General features: G+C 42.0%; 1 non-coding gene across 1 annotated transcript; it reads left to right on the top strand.

The window, feature by feature from the left end:
- On the top strand, positions 1-108 carry LOC112724359 (small nucleolar RNA R71). The gene has a single exon (XR_003163525.1). It is a non-coding gene; the product is annotated as a small nucleolar RNA R71 (small nucleolar RNA).
- Positions 109-15,184: the final 15,076 nt, after the last annotated feature.

Genomic DNA, 15,184 nt, shown 5'->3' with positions numbered 1-15,184 from the left:
AAGCATGTCAGAAGGACACTTTTTGGTCAACTGTTTGTATCTTTCCCAAGCTTCATAGAGGGATTCACCATCTTTTTGTTTGAAGGTTTGAACATCCACTCTAAGCTTGCTCAGCTTTTGAGGAGGAAAGAACTTGGCTAAGAAAGCCGTGACCAGCTTATCCCAAGAGTTCAGGCTGTCTTTAGGTTGAGAGTCCAACCATATTCTAGCTCTGTCTCTTACAGAAAATGGGAAAAGCATGAGCCTGTAGACTTCAGGATCTACTCCATTAGTCTTAACAGTATCACAGATCTGCAAGAATTCAGTTAAGAACTGAAAAGGATCTTCAGATGGAAGTCCATGAAACTTGCAGTTCTGCTGCATCAGAGAAACTAGCTGAGGTTTCAGCTCAAAGTTGTTTGCTCCAATGGCAGGAATGGAGATGCTTCTTCCATGTAAATTGGAATTAGGTGCAGTAAAGTCACCAAGCATTCTCCTTGCATTATTATTATTTTCGGCTGCCATCTCCTCTTCCTGTTCGAAAATTTCTGAAAGGTTCTCTCTGGATTGTTGTAGTTTAGCTTCTCTTAGTTTCCTCTTCAGAGTCCTTTCAGGTTCTGGATCTGCTTCAACAAGAATGTTCTTGTCCTTGCTCCTGCTCATATGAAAAAGAGAGAACAGAAAAATAATAATAATAGGGGTCCTTTTTACCACAGTATAGAGGTCCTAGTGTGAGTAGAAGAAAAGAAGAAGAAGAAATTCGAACACAGATGGAAGAGGGGGTTCGAATTTGGGTGAGATGAAGTGTTAGTAGATGAATAAATAATTAGAAGGAGATGAGGGAGAAGGATTTTCGAAAATTATTTTTGAAAAAGAGTTAGTGATTTTCGAAAATAGTTTTTGAAAAAGGTTAGTAATTTTTTGAAAAGTTTAAAATCAAAAGTTAAAATAATTAATTAATTAATTAAAAAGAATTTTTGAAAAAGAGGGAGATATTTTCGAAAATTAGAGAGAGAGCGTTAGTTAGGTGGTTTTGAAAAAGATAAGAAACAAACAAAAAGTTAGTTAGTTAGTTGAAACAACTTTTGAAAAGATAAGAAGTTAGGAAGTTAGAAAAGATATTTTGAAATCATATTTTTGAAAAAGATAAAATAAGAAGATATTTTTGAAAAGATATGATTGAAATTAGTTTTTGAAAAAGATTTGATTTTTAAAATCTCAATTAATGACTTGATTCACAAGAAATCACAAGATATGATTCTAGAACTTAAAGTTTGAATCTTTCTTAACAAGCAAGTAACAAACTTGAAATTTTTAAATCAAAACATTAATTGATGATGTTATTTTCGAAAATTTGATGTAAAATTAAGAAAAAGATTTTTGAAAAATATTTTTGAAATTTTTGAAAATAACTAAAAAAATGAAAAAGATTTGATTTTTGAAAAAGATTTTGAAAAAGATAAGATTTTCAAATTGAAAATTTGATTTGACTCATGAAAACAACTAGAGTTTAAAAATTTTTGAAAAAGTCAACTCAAATTTTCGAATTTGATGAGAGATAAAAGGGGAAGATATTTTTTTGATTTTTGAATTTTTATGATGAGAGAGAAAAATAAGAAAAATGATGCAATGCATGAAAGTTATGGATCAAAACAATGAATGCCTGCAAGAATGCTATGAATGTCAAGATGAACACCAAGAACACTATGAAGATCATGATGAACATCAAGAACACATTTTTGAAAAATTTTTAATGCAAAGAAAACATGCAAGACACCAAACTTAGAAATCTTTGATGCTTAGACTCTATGGATGCAAGAATGCACATGAAAAATATCATACAACACAAAACAAGAAAACATCAAAATCAAACAAGAAGACTTACCAAGAACAACTTGAAGATCATGAAGAACACTATGAATGCATGAATTTTCGAAAAATGGAAGATGAATATGCAATTGACACCAAACTTATAACATGACACATGACTCAAACAAGAAACACAAAAATATTTTTTTGATTTTTTATTATTTTCTAAATTTTTTTGGAATTTTTTTCGAAAATTATTTGAAAAACAAAAATAAGGATTCCAAAATTTTTAATATGAATTCCAGGAATCTTATGCTCTTTAGTCTAAAGCTCCAATCAAAGGGTCAGGCATGGCTTAATAGCCAGCCAAGCTTTAGTATGTAAATCAGGAACAGCAGCAGGTGGATTAGCAACAACTAGCTTGCTCTTGATAACAAATTAGAAGCCTCAGTCCAAATGAATTTGGACATGGCTTTACATGCTTCATGAAACACTAGAATTCATTCTTAAAAGTTTTGAAGCCATAGAATAATTTATTTTTGAAAACATTATTTTTATTATTTTTTTTTCGAAAACAAAAGAAAAATTTTTGAAAGATTTTTGAAAAATTTTTGAAAACAAAACAAAAATAAAATTACCTAATCTGAGCAACAGGATGAACCGTTAGTTGTCCAAACTCAAACAATCCCCGGCAACGGCGCCAAAAACTTGGTGCGCAGAAATTGTGATTACACTTTAATTATGTAAAATTCATCAGGGTAATGGCGCCAAAAACATGATGCCAATACCATGGTTCACAACTTCGCACAACTAACCAGCAAGTGCACTCGGTCATTCAAGTAATACCTTACGTGAGTAAGGGTCGAATCCCACGGAGATTGTTGGTATGAAGCAAGCTATGGTCACCTTGTAAATCTCAGTCAGGCGGATATAAAATAGTAATGGGGTTTTCAAAAATAATTAAGAAAATAGGGATAGAAATACTTATGTAAATCATTGGTGAGAATTTCAGATAAGCGAATAGAGATGCTTTCATTCCTCTGAACCTCTGCTTTCCTGCTATCTTCATCCAATCAGTCTTACTCCTTTCCATGGCTGGCTTTATGTAATGCATCACCATTGTCAAGGGCTACTTTCGATCTTCTCTCGCGAAAATGATCCAAATGCCCTGTCACGGCACGGCTAATCGTCTGGAGGCATCACCCTTGTCAATGGTTACATCATATCCTCTCAGTGAAAATGGTCAACGCACCCAGTCACGGCACGGCTATTCATCTGTCGGTTCTCGATCATGCTGGAATAGGATTTACTATCCTTTTGCGTCTGTCACTACGCCCAACAATCGTGAGTTTGAAGCTCGTCACAGTCATTCAGTCATTGAATCCTACTCGGAATACCACAGACAAGGTTTAGACTTTCCGGATTCTCTTGAATGCCGCCATCATTCTAGCTTACACCACGAAGATTCCGATTAAGAGATCTAAGAGATACTCATTCAATCTAATGTAGAACGGAAGTGGTTGTCAGGCACGCGTTCATAGGGAATGATGATGATTGTCACGTTCATCACATTCAGGTTGAAGTGCGAATGAATATCTTAGAAGCAGAATAAGTTGAATTGAATAGAAAACAGTAGTACTTTGCATTAATCTTTGAGGAACAGTAGAGCTCCACACCTTAATCTATGGAGTGCAGAAACTCTACCGTATGAAAATACATAAGTAATGATGAAGTTCGTTGGTCTCGGCCCCAGAGGGGAACCGGAGTAACCAAGACTGTGAATACAATGATAAAAAGTTCTATTTATAATAAACTAGTCACTAGGGTTTACAGGAGTAAGTAATTGATGCATAAATCCACTTCCGGGGCCCACTTGGTGTGTGCTTGGGCTGAGCTTGAGTGTTACACGTGTAGAGGTCATTCCTGGAGTTGAACGCCAGTTTTGGTGCCATTTTGGGCGTTGAACTCCACTTTGCAACTTGTTTATGGCGCTGGACGCCAGAATTGGGCAGAGAACTGGCGTTGAACGCCAGTTTGCGTCATCTAAACTTGGGCAAAGTATGGACTATTATATATTGCTGGAAATCCTTGGATGTCTACTTTCCAACGCAATTGGAAGCGCGCCATTTCGAGTTCTGTAGCTCCAGAAAATCTACTTTGAGTGCAGGGAGGTCAGAATCCAACAGTATCAGTAGTCCTTCTTCAACCTCTGAATCTGATTTTTGCTCAAGTCCCTCAATTTCAGCCAGAAAATACCTGAAATCACATAAAAACACACAAACTCATAGTAAAGTCCAAAAATGTGAATTTAACATAAAAACTAATGAAAACATCCCTAAAAGTAGCTAGATCCCACTAAAAACATACTAAAAACAATGTCAAAAAGCGTATAAATTATCCACTCATCAGGGCTCACCCTGTCCACGTTGTCCCCAAGAAGGGAGACATGACAGTGGTTCATAATGAAAAGAATGAACTGGTTCCTACAAGAACAGTTACAGGGTGGCGTATGTGTATTGACTACAGAAGGCTCAATACGGCCACCAGAAAGGATCATTTTCCTTTACCATTCATAGACCAGATGCTAGAGAGACTAGAAGGTCATGAATACTATTGCTTTTTGGATGGCTATTCAGGTTGCAACCAAATTGCAGTAGATCCTCATGACCAAGAGAAAACAGCATTCACATGCCATTTGGTCTATGCAATGCACCTGCAACCTTTCAGAGGTGCATGCTCTCTATCTTCTCAGATATGGTAGAGAAATTTTTGGAAGTCTTTATGGATGACTTCTCAGTATTTGGAGACTCATTCAACTCCTATCTTGACCATCTAGCACTTGTTCTGAAAAGGTGCCAAGAGACTAACCTGGTTTTAAACTAGGAAAAATGTCACTTTATGGTGACTGAAGGAATTGTCCTTGGGCACAAAATTTCAAACAAGTGAATAGAGGTGGATCAAGCTAAGCTAAGGTAGAGGTAATTGAAAAATTACCACCACCTTTCAATGTTAAGGCAATCAGAAGCTTTCTGGGACATGCAGGATTCTATAGGAGGTTTATAAAGGATTTTTCAAAAATTGCAAAACCTCTTACCAATCTGCTAGCTGCTGACACGCCATTTATCTTTGACACAGAGTGTCTACAGGCATTTGAGACTCTGAAAGCCAAGCTGGTCACAGCACCAGTCATTTCTGCACCAGACTAGACATTACCATTCGAACTAATGTGTGATGCCAGTGACCACGCCATTGGTGCAGTATTGGGACTGAGGCATAACAAGCTTCTGCACGTCATTTACTATGCTAGCCATCTTTTGAATGACGCACAGAAGAATTACACAACCACAGAAAAGGAGTTGCTTGGAGTGGTTTATGCCATTGACAAGTTCAGATCTTATTTAGTGGGATCAAAAGTGATTGTGTACACTGACCATGCTGCTCTGAAATATCTCCTCACAAAGCAGGATTCAAAACCCAGACTCATAAGATGGGTGTTGCTTCTGCAAGAGTTTGATATAGAAATAAGAGACAGAAAAGAGACAGAGAACCAGGTAGCAGATCACCTATCCCGGATAGAACCAGTAGCAGGGGCGTCCCTCCCTCCTACTGAGATCTCTGAAACCTTTCCGGATGAGCAACTCTTTGCCATTCAGAAATTACCATGGTTTGCAGACATTGCAAACTATAAAGCTGTGAGATTCATACCCAAAGAGTACAGTAAACAACAAATGAAAAAGTTGATTTCTGATGCAAAGTACTACTTGTGGGATGAACCATATCTCTTTATGAGGTGTGCAGACGGAGTAATCCGCAGATGTGTGCTTAGAGAAGAGGCACAGAAGATCCTACGGCATTGTCATGGATCATAATATGGGGGACATTTCGGAGGTGAGCGAACCGCCACAAAGGTTCTCCAATGCGATTTCTACTGGCCTACTCTCTATAGAGACTCCCGAGAGTTTGTACGTAACTGTGACAGTTGCCAGAGAGCTGGTAATCTTCCTCACGGTTATGCCATGCCTCAGCAAGGAATCTTAGAGATTGAGTTGTTTGATGTATGGGGTATTGACTTCATGGGGCCTTTCCCACCATCATACTCAAACACTTATATTTTGGTGGCAGTAGATTATGTATCTAAATGGATAGAGGCGATTGCAACACCCACTAATGATACTAAGACAGTGATGAAGTTCCTCCAGAAGCATATCTTCAGTAGGTTCGGTGTCCCTAGGATACTTATCAGTGTTGAAGGAACTCGGCCTTTCTTCTTGGAACAGAATAATGAGCCCGCCTTCCCCTTATGCTGGCAAAAGAATGTGGTAGTGTCTAGGTATTCTTAGGAAATGTTGGATAAGGTTGAGAAGGCTTTTGTACATGTACTAGAAAAAAATTGGGGGGAGCCTCCCCATCTTGATACGAAGAGGTTCTTGGGGAACCCCTCCCTTCTTCAGGATAAATTGTGTAGCTGCCGATTTTTTTTGGCTTTGCTTTTATTATTTTATTTGTTTTGTCAATCCATCTCTTTCTAACTTGCAACTTTGGTTTTGCTGCTTTATTTTTTCAGATATGGTGAAGACCACTGATTCCATGAAGGCTTTTAAGAGGGCGAGGAAGGCGACCGCGGCTCAGAACATCTCGGCCAAAGGTCCTGAGGAGGGATCTTCCAAGGTTACACTGAGGAGGTCGACCTCGGACACTTCTGGACCGAGGAAGGTCATCTCGACTCCCCAGGTTCGTTTGGCTTCTTCTGATCCTCCCCAGCCGACCTCTAGTGCTGTCTCTCCCTCTGCTACTGGTCCTCCTCCAAGAAGCAGAAGACTGTCGAACCCTATAATCTGGATGCCCCCGATTTTGATGCTGTGGGGTTTATTGATAGCCAGATTGCCCCTTATGGCCGACTTCCTATGGACGACGTGTTCATCTTGCACCACCTGGATTTCATCACCATTAGTAGTGTTCGGATGGCGCACATGGGTGCAGCTTTGTTTTGCTCAATCCAAGACTCTCCCGTCCATGCGACGAAGGATTTTATGCTGGAAGCCAAGTCAGAGTATGACAGGATCAAGGGGTTGAAGGATGAACTGGACGCCAAAGTGGCCAAGTTGGAACTGGATGTAGAGAAAGAGAAGTCCAGGGCTGTTGCTGCAGAAGCTACTGCGAATCTGGCTGAGGAGATGGCCAAGAAGTCGAAAGAGAGTTATACCTGTACTTATGGTGAGTTGCTGGAGGTCAGGAAGAGGCTTGACTCGGCCCGTGCTGACTATGCTGAGCTTCAGGGCCATCTTTTGGACAGTGTGACGGATGCATATGAGAACTGTTCATAAATCGGTTCAAGCTATAAAGGATCGGGTTAGCCGATCTCTTAGAAGGTTGGCCCATGTCCGACCTCTTCTCAAAGAGGTCGGCCAAATCGCCAGAGGAGGCCCAAGCAGGCCCAAACGAAGGGATGCATCCCAATCTAAAGGTAGCCAAAGCCTAGAAAGATAAGGGTGGTTCCCTTAAAGATAAGATGACTTCACTCAAAGATAAGATAAGATAAGATAACTATCTTATCTCCAGAAAGGTCACTCCACATCATTATAAATACACTAGAGCACCCAGGTATAACTCATACTCTGATTCCACTAAAAACCTGCTTAATACCCTTGCTAACTTAAGCATCGGAGTCCCTTGCAGGTACCACCACCCTCCAGTGACGAAGGATCAGCTCCGGCCACCATCATCAAATCGGACACATCAGCTCCGACCAGTACAGAAGATCTCATTCGAGATCGACCTATAGTTTCAGGTAACCCTCGAAACATTGGCACCGTTGCCGGGGAACCTGGAAGTCATCCCATCATCATGGCAGACAACCTTGACAACGACCACAATTCTGGTTTGGTGGACAGAACGCCAAACAAAGACACAGACGCCACCTCCAAAGACACACCTCAAAACGGGGGAGATAAGCAACCCCCACACACAGAAAATTTGGAAGCTATCCGTAAGCAACCGAATCGCCTTAAAGAACTAGAACAAGAAGCTGAACATCGACGGGAAGCCAAAAGAGACCTTCGAAGAGAAACAAGACGATGTCGAAAGCTAGAGGACAAGCTCTTAAAGCTCGAAGCCGATCTCAAAACCAAGACTGCTCGATCCAGTTATGAAGATAGCCCCCATAAAGATCAAGACCCATTCACCAAAGAGATCATGAAAGCTAAAGTCCCAAAGAACTTCAAAGCTCTCGACATGACCTCGTACGACGGCACATTGGATCCAAGCCATCATCTTAGCAATTTCAGAAGCAGAATGTATCTCACTGACGCATCGGACGCTATTCGATGCAAAGCCTTCCTGACTACCCTAACAAAAATAGCAATAAAGTGGTTCAATAGTTTGCCTCCTAGATCCATCACAAGTTTTGACGACTTAGCCAAAAAATTCCTCTCCAGATTCTCCATCCAAAAGGACAAAATCAAACACTCCCCGAGCTTACTAGGGATCAAGCAAAGAGATCAGGAAAGTCTTCGCAACTACATGGAAAGATTCAACAAAGCGTGCCTCGACATACAAAGTTTGCCAACAGAAGTAGCTATCATGGGTCTCATCAATGGCCTACGAAAAGGACCTTTTAGCCACTCAATATCCAAGAAGCACCGAACATCTCTGAACGAGGTACAGGAACGGGAAGAGAAATACATCAACATGAAGGAGAACTCTCGACTAGGAGAGAGCTCAAAAACCGAATTCTCCTATCCCACCACGTGACAAGGATAAAGAGTCCAAGAAAAAAGAAGATCAACCCGGTGAGAAGCCTAGAAAATACCACAATTACACCCCCTCTTCGGGTGTCTCTTGTGGATGTTTACCGAGAAATATTCCACACAGAGAAGATACCACCACCTCGCCCAATCAAAAGCAAAAAGGAGGAGGAAATCAGACAGAATACTGTAAGTACCACCGAATCTACGGACATCCTACCGACAAGTGCTTCAACCTAAAGAATGTCATAGAGAAATTGGCAAGAGAAGGGCGATTAGATCGGTACTTAGCCAATAAAGCGGATGAACCAAGAAAAAGAAGAAGAGGTCGGGCGAATTGAACGTCCACCTCCCACTGAAGACGTCGGACGAGTTGAACATCCGCCTCACACCGAAGAGGTTGGGCGAGTTGAACGTCCACCTCACACCGAAGAGGTTAGACGAGTTGAACGTCCACCTCACACCGAAGAGGTCGGACGAGTGGAACATCCACCTCACACTGAAGAGGTCGGGCGAGTTGAACGTCCACCTCACACCAAAGAGGTCGGACGAGTTGAGCGTCCATGTCACACCGAAAGAGGTCGGACGAGTGGAGCATCCACCTCACACCGAAGAGGTCAGACGAGTTGAACATCCACCTCACACCGAAGTGGTCGGGCGAGTTGAACGTCCACCTCACACCGAAGAGGTCGGACGAGTGGAACATCCACCTCACACCAAAGAGGTCGGACGAGTTGAACATCCACCTCACACTGAAGAGGTCGGGCGAGTTGAACGTCCACCTCACACCCCTAAGAGACATGTTCTTATGATAAATGGAGGATTCACAGGAGGAGGGATCTCTAAATCATCTTGCAAAAGACACCTCAAATAGGTATATTAAGGAAGGGAGATAGGTTTAAAAAGGACAACGGAGTGCGAACAAGCCTTCCGAGATTTCAAAAATTCTTGGAGAAACCACCCATTCTTACCAAACCACGAGAAAGTGAAAAACTCATATTATACCTCACAGTGGGAAGTCGGGCAACAGCCTCAGCACTAGTCAGAGAAGACGAAAGTGGGCAACAACCCGTCTACTTTATCAGCAAAGCTCTACAAGGGGCCGAACTAAACTATCAAAAGATAGAAAAAGTTTGCCTATGCCCTCATACTCACTTCTCGATGACTCCACCCATACTTTCAAGCTCACACTATCAGAGTTCGGACCAACCAGCCCATAAAAGGCATCCTACAGAAAACAAACTTAGCTGGAAGAATCCTATAGTGGACAGTCGAGTTATCCTAATTCGATCTTCGATATGAAAGCTCGAACAGCTATTAAATCACAGTATCTGGCCAACTTCAATACAGAGTACACTGACACCCCGGGAACTCCTACAAAATAGAATCTCTACGTGGACGACTCTTCAAACAAAACCGGGAGTGGTGCAGGTGTAATTATAGAAAGTGATCAGGGAAGCCAAATCAAGCTAAATAACCAAGCTGAATACAAGGCACTACTAGCTGGTTTAAGGCTGGCTAAGAAGGTAGGAGCTTACCATGTACAGTGATTCACAAGTAGTCACCTCACAAATAGAAGGGAGAAACCAAGCTAAGGATCCCACCATGAAAAAATACCTCGGGTAATTCGAGGGACCCTGGACAAAAGCAGAGAACAGCTCGGACAATTCGGGGGACCCTGGACAAAACAGAAAACAGCTCAGACATTTCGGGGGATATGAAGTTCGACACATACCTCGGGAGTAAAATGCCCGAGCCGATGCATTTTCAAAACTATCCAACACCAAACCAGGGGCCAATAACAGAAGCCTCATCCAGGCTAGATTACAAGACCACAACAAGTCGATCTCGAAGGCGGTATAAGGGATGGTAATATTCAACTGACTGAAAAAGTAGTCATAAGCATAGAAAAATGGTCATTCTCCCGGAGTCAAGGAAGGAAAACAAACCCTCTCCTCAGGGTCCAGCGACACCAACTCATAATTCTTCTCCTCATCCCTATCCCTACAAATTCTACGGAACCTCCTAAATCTTACACATTACTCAGAGTCAGCCACAGTAACATGCATTAAAACTATACATGCCATTCGGGATCTTAGTAGACATCTCAGCAATGTTTTTTTGAGAAGACATAGGTCAACTATGGGGTTACTACCAAACAACTCGGGCAAATAAGGAAACAACTCGAACAATAACAGCAAAACATCAGGTGTCAGATACAGCAGTAAAAGGGAAACCCCAGGACTCACACGAAAGTCCAGGGGAACTCTTTGGAGGCAACAATAAAGCAAAAACCCAAATACAAAGTCAAAGCTTTACATCAAAAGCATGCTAACTTCCACATTGTCCCACCAGAGGAGCTCATCAGTGTAACATCACCTTGGCTGTTCACAAAGTGGGGACCCGACTTCCTCGGACTATTTCCCCAAGGATCAGGACAAGTCAAAGTTCATCATTGAAGGGGTGGATTACTTCACAAAATGGATTGAGGAAGAGCCCCTAACTAATGCCACTGCTCAAAGAAGTCGGAAATTCTTGTACATAAACATTGTTACAGGGTTTAGGGTTCCTTACTCCATCACCACAGACAATGGCACTCAATGCACGAACACAGGTTTCAAGAAGTTGGTGGCTGAGTTGAAAATAAAGCACCAATTCATATCCGTAGAACACCCACAAGCCAATGAAAAAGCAGAAGCTGCCAACAAAGTCATACTAGCTGGGTTAAAACAGAAACTACAGGATGCAAAGGGAACTTGGGCTGAAGAGCTCCCACAAGTCCTATGGGCATATCGGACAACTCCACACTCCACCACAAAGGAATCACCTTCTCGATTAGCTTACGGAATGGAGGCAATGATCCCAGTGGAGGTCGAAGAAGGATCGCCCAGAGTGATCCACTACAGTGAAGAGGCCAACTCCCAACTTCAAAAGGAAGAACTCGACCTACTTCCAAAAATCTGAGAAAAAGCTCGGATCAAGGAAGAGGCATTAAAACGTCGAATGGTCTCAAGATACAACCGAAAGGTAGTACAGCGAGGTTTTGCCGAGAATGACCTCGTCCTAGTCCGAAATGATATCGGAACAAGTCGACCTGGAAAAGGAAAGCTGGCAGCAAACTGGAAAGGACCCTACCGAGTCGTAGAAGTACTCAGAAAGGGCTACTACAGGCTGACCGAACTCGAAGGGCGAGAGCTTCCAAGGTCATGGCACGCCTGCAACTTAAGAAGATTTTCTACAAATCCTCTTATCTTATGCATTAATCTGAAACGCAAAAAATTCATCGCCCAATTATAAAGCTACAGATCGGCAGAAAGTGAAAATCAAATTCACTACTCGATCACGATAAAGACCAACGAAGATGAAAACCAAATTCATCAAAAGGTCGACCAAACGAGGATCAAACTCAATTTCTACAAAATCGGCAAAGATGAAAAGCGGCAAAAACAGAATAAATGCAAGAAGTTATCGAAAGTGATCCATAGGAAAGGACCTGACGAAGTCTTAATAAAAATGGGTTGCTAAAAATAACTTAAAGACAGGCCGATGTAAAGAAGTCGGACTAGTCGACCACAATAACCAAAGTTATAAAAAGTAAATCCCTAGAAAGAGGCCTGGCCAGCCCTAAAAAAGAGGATTACTAGAAATAACTTAGAAGGGACCGACATGATGAAGTCGGCCCAATAAAATCACAAAGTTATAAAAGTAATCCCTAAAAGAGACCTGACAAGAGTCCAAATAAAGAGGATTACTAGAAATAACTTAGAAGGGACCGACATGATGAAGTCGGCCCAACAAAATCACAAAGTTATAAAAGTAATCCCGAAAAGAGACCTGACAAGGGTCCAAATAAAGAGGATTACTAGAAATAACTTAGAAGAGAGCGACATGATGAAGTCGGCCCAACAAAATCACAAAGTTATAAAAGTAATCCATAAAAGAGACCTGACAAAGGTCCAAATGAAATGGGTTACTAGAAATAACTTAGAAGGGACCGACATGACGAAGTCGGCCCGACAAGCTACAAAAGGTTATAAAAAGTAATCCATAAAAAGAGACCTGGAAAGGTCCAACTAAGAATTGATTATTAAAAATAACTTAGAAGAGGCCGACATGAAGAATTCGGCCCGAGCCAATTAAAGCTACAACTTAGACCGACAAGAAGAAGTCGGACCAACGAAAGCAACAGCTCGGACCGACAAGAAGAAGTCGGATCAGCGAAAGCTACAGCTTGGACCGACAAGAGAAGTCGGACCAACGAAAGCTAAAGAAGGATCAACAAGAGAAGTCAGACCAACGAAAAGCGTGCGCTAAAAGGGATATAGCTTTGCCTAAAAAGTCACGACAAGGCTATCGAAATTGTTCAGACTAACTAAAAAGGGTTCCACGAGAACACTAAAAAGTTATCGGACAAGTTAGCCCAGAGGTCATCTCGCCCAACAGGAGACAGACAAAACAAGATCTAATCAAAAAGAGGTCGGACAGAAGTGCTTCGCTGAAAGGCTAAGGAAAGGTCAAAAGGCCAAAGCCAGAAGTGCTTCGCTGAAAAGTAGGAAGTCTTGAAAAAAGACACTACTTAAAAGGCAAAAGCACAAATCAGAACGGCGCTAAAAAGTCATCCAAACAAACTATAAAAAAGGTTTCCCACCGGAACACTACCTAAAAAAGTTGTTGGATTATGACTAAAAAGCTCGAGCAGTGAAGACAAACAATTCGGAAGAAGGCTGAAAAGACCTCTCAACAAACTAAAAAGGGTAATACCAGACTCGCACAGCACGACTTCCCCAAAGAGATTAAAGCTCTGAAAGCACGATCTCACAGAAAGGTCCGAACTCAAGCAGGGGCACTGTTCATACATCGGTTCGAGCTATAAAGGACTGGGTTGGCCGACCTCTTAGAAGGTTGGCCCATGTCCGACCTCTTAGAAGGCTGGCCTATGTCCGACCTCTTAGAAGGTTGGCCCATATCCGACCTCTTCTCAAAGAGGTCGGCCAAATCGCCAGAGGAGGCCCAAGCAGGCCCAAACGAAGAGACGCAGCCCAATCTAAAGGTAGCCAAAGCCTAGAAAGATAAGGGCGGTTCCCTTAATGATAAGATGACTTCACTCAAAGATAAGATAAGATAAGATAACTATCTTATCTCCAGAAAGGTCACTCCACACCATTATAAATACACTGGAGCACCCAGGTATAACTCATACTCTAATTCCACTAAAAATCTGCTTAATACCCTTGCTAACTTAAGCATCGGAGTCCCATGCAGGTACCACCACCCTCCGGTGACGAAGGATCAGCTCCGGCCACCATCATCAAGTCGGACACATCAGCTCTGACCAGTACAGAAGATCTCGTCCGAGATCGACCTACAGTTTCAGGTAACCCTCAGAACAGTGCCATTGTCCGTGGTGATGGAGTAAGGAACTCCGAACCTTCTAACAATGTTTCTGTACAAGAATTTTCGACTTCTTTGAGAAGTGGCATTAGCTAGGGGCTCTGTCTCAATCCATTTTGTGAAGTAATCCACCCCTACAATAAGGAACTTGACTTGTCCTGATCCTTAGGGAAAGGGTCCAAGGAGGTCGAGTCCCCATTGTGCGAATGGCCAATGTGATGTCACGCTGATGAGCTCCTCTGGTGAGGCGATGTGGAAGTTAGCATGTTTCTGACATGGTGGACATGTCTTTACAAACTCTGTTGCTTTCTTTTGCAAAGTCGGCCAAAAGAATCCGGCTCGGAGTACTTTTTTGGAGAGAGCTCGTGCTCCCAGATGGTTGCCACATATGCCACTATGTATTTCTTCCAAGACCTCCTTTGTGTTGGAGGTCGGCACACACTTTAATAGGGGTGTCGAGATCCCTCTCTTGTATAAGATGTTGTTTATGATGGTGTAGTATTGTGCTTTTTGTCTCAACCTCTTCGCCTCCTTCTTATCTGTAGGGAGCGTCTCTGACTTGAGGTAGTTGATTATGGGGGTCATCCATCCTTGATCCTGACCTGATATGGCTAGGACATTTTCTTCCTCCGAGATTGATGGGCTTTGCAGTATTTCCAGGATGAGGCTTCTATTATTGCTCCCTGGTTTGGTGTTGGCTAATTTTGAGAGTGCATCATCTCGAGCGTTCTGTTCCCGGGTATATGGCAGACCTCATATTCCCAGAGTTGTTCGAGCTATTCCCTGGTTTTGTCCAGGTACTTTTTCATGGTGTGGTCTTTAGCTTGGTAACTCACTGCTATTTGTGAAGTGACTACTTGCGAATCGCTGAAGATGATAAGCTTTTGAACTCCAACTTCCTTAGCCAGCCTCAAACCAGCTAGTAATGCCTCGTATTCGGCCTGGTTGTTTGAGGCAGGGAACTCGAACTTTAGGGAGAGTTTGATTTGGGTTCCCTGATCACTTTCAACGATCACGCCCGCACCACTCCCGGTTTTGTTTGAAGAGCCGTTGATGAGCGGATAATTTATACGCATTTTGGCATTATTTTTAGTATGTTTTTAGTATATTTTAGTTAGTTTTTATTATATTTTTATTAGTTTTTATTTAAAATTCACTTTTCTGGACTTTACTATGAGTTTGTATATTTTTCTGTGATTTCAGGTATTTTCTGGCTGAAATTGAGGGACCTGAGCAAAAATCTGATTCAGAGGCTGAAAAAG

Source organism: Arachis hypogaea, chromosome 11, assembly GCF_003086295.3.
Source record: "Arachis hypogaea cultivar Tifrunner chromosome 11, arahy.Tifrunner.gnm2.J5K5, whole genome shotgun sequence".
Lineage (NCBI taxonomy): Eukaryota > Viridiplantae > Streptophyta > Magnoliopsida > Fabales > Fabaceae > Arachis > Arachis hypogaea.
The sequence above is the reverse complement of the archived record's forward strand: the minus strand, read 5'-3'. Positions and strand labels throughout refer to the sequence as shown.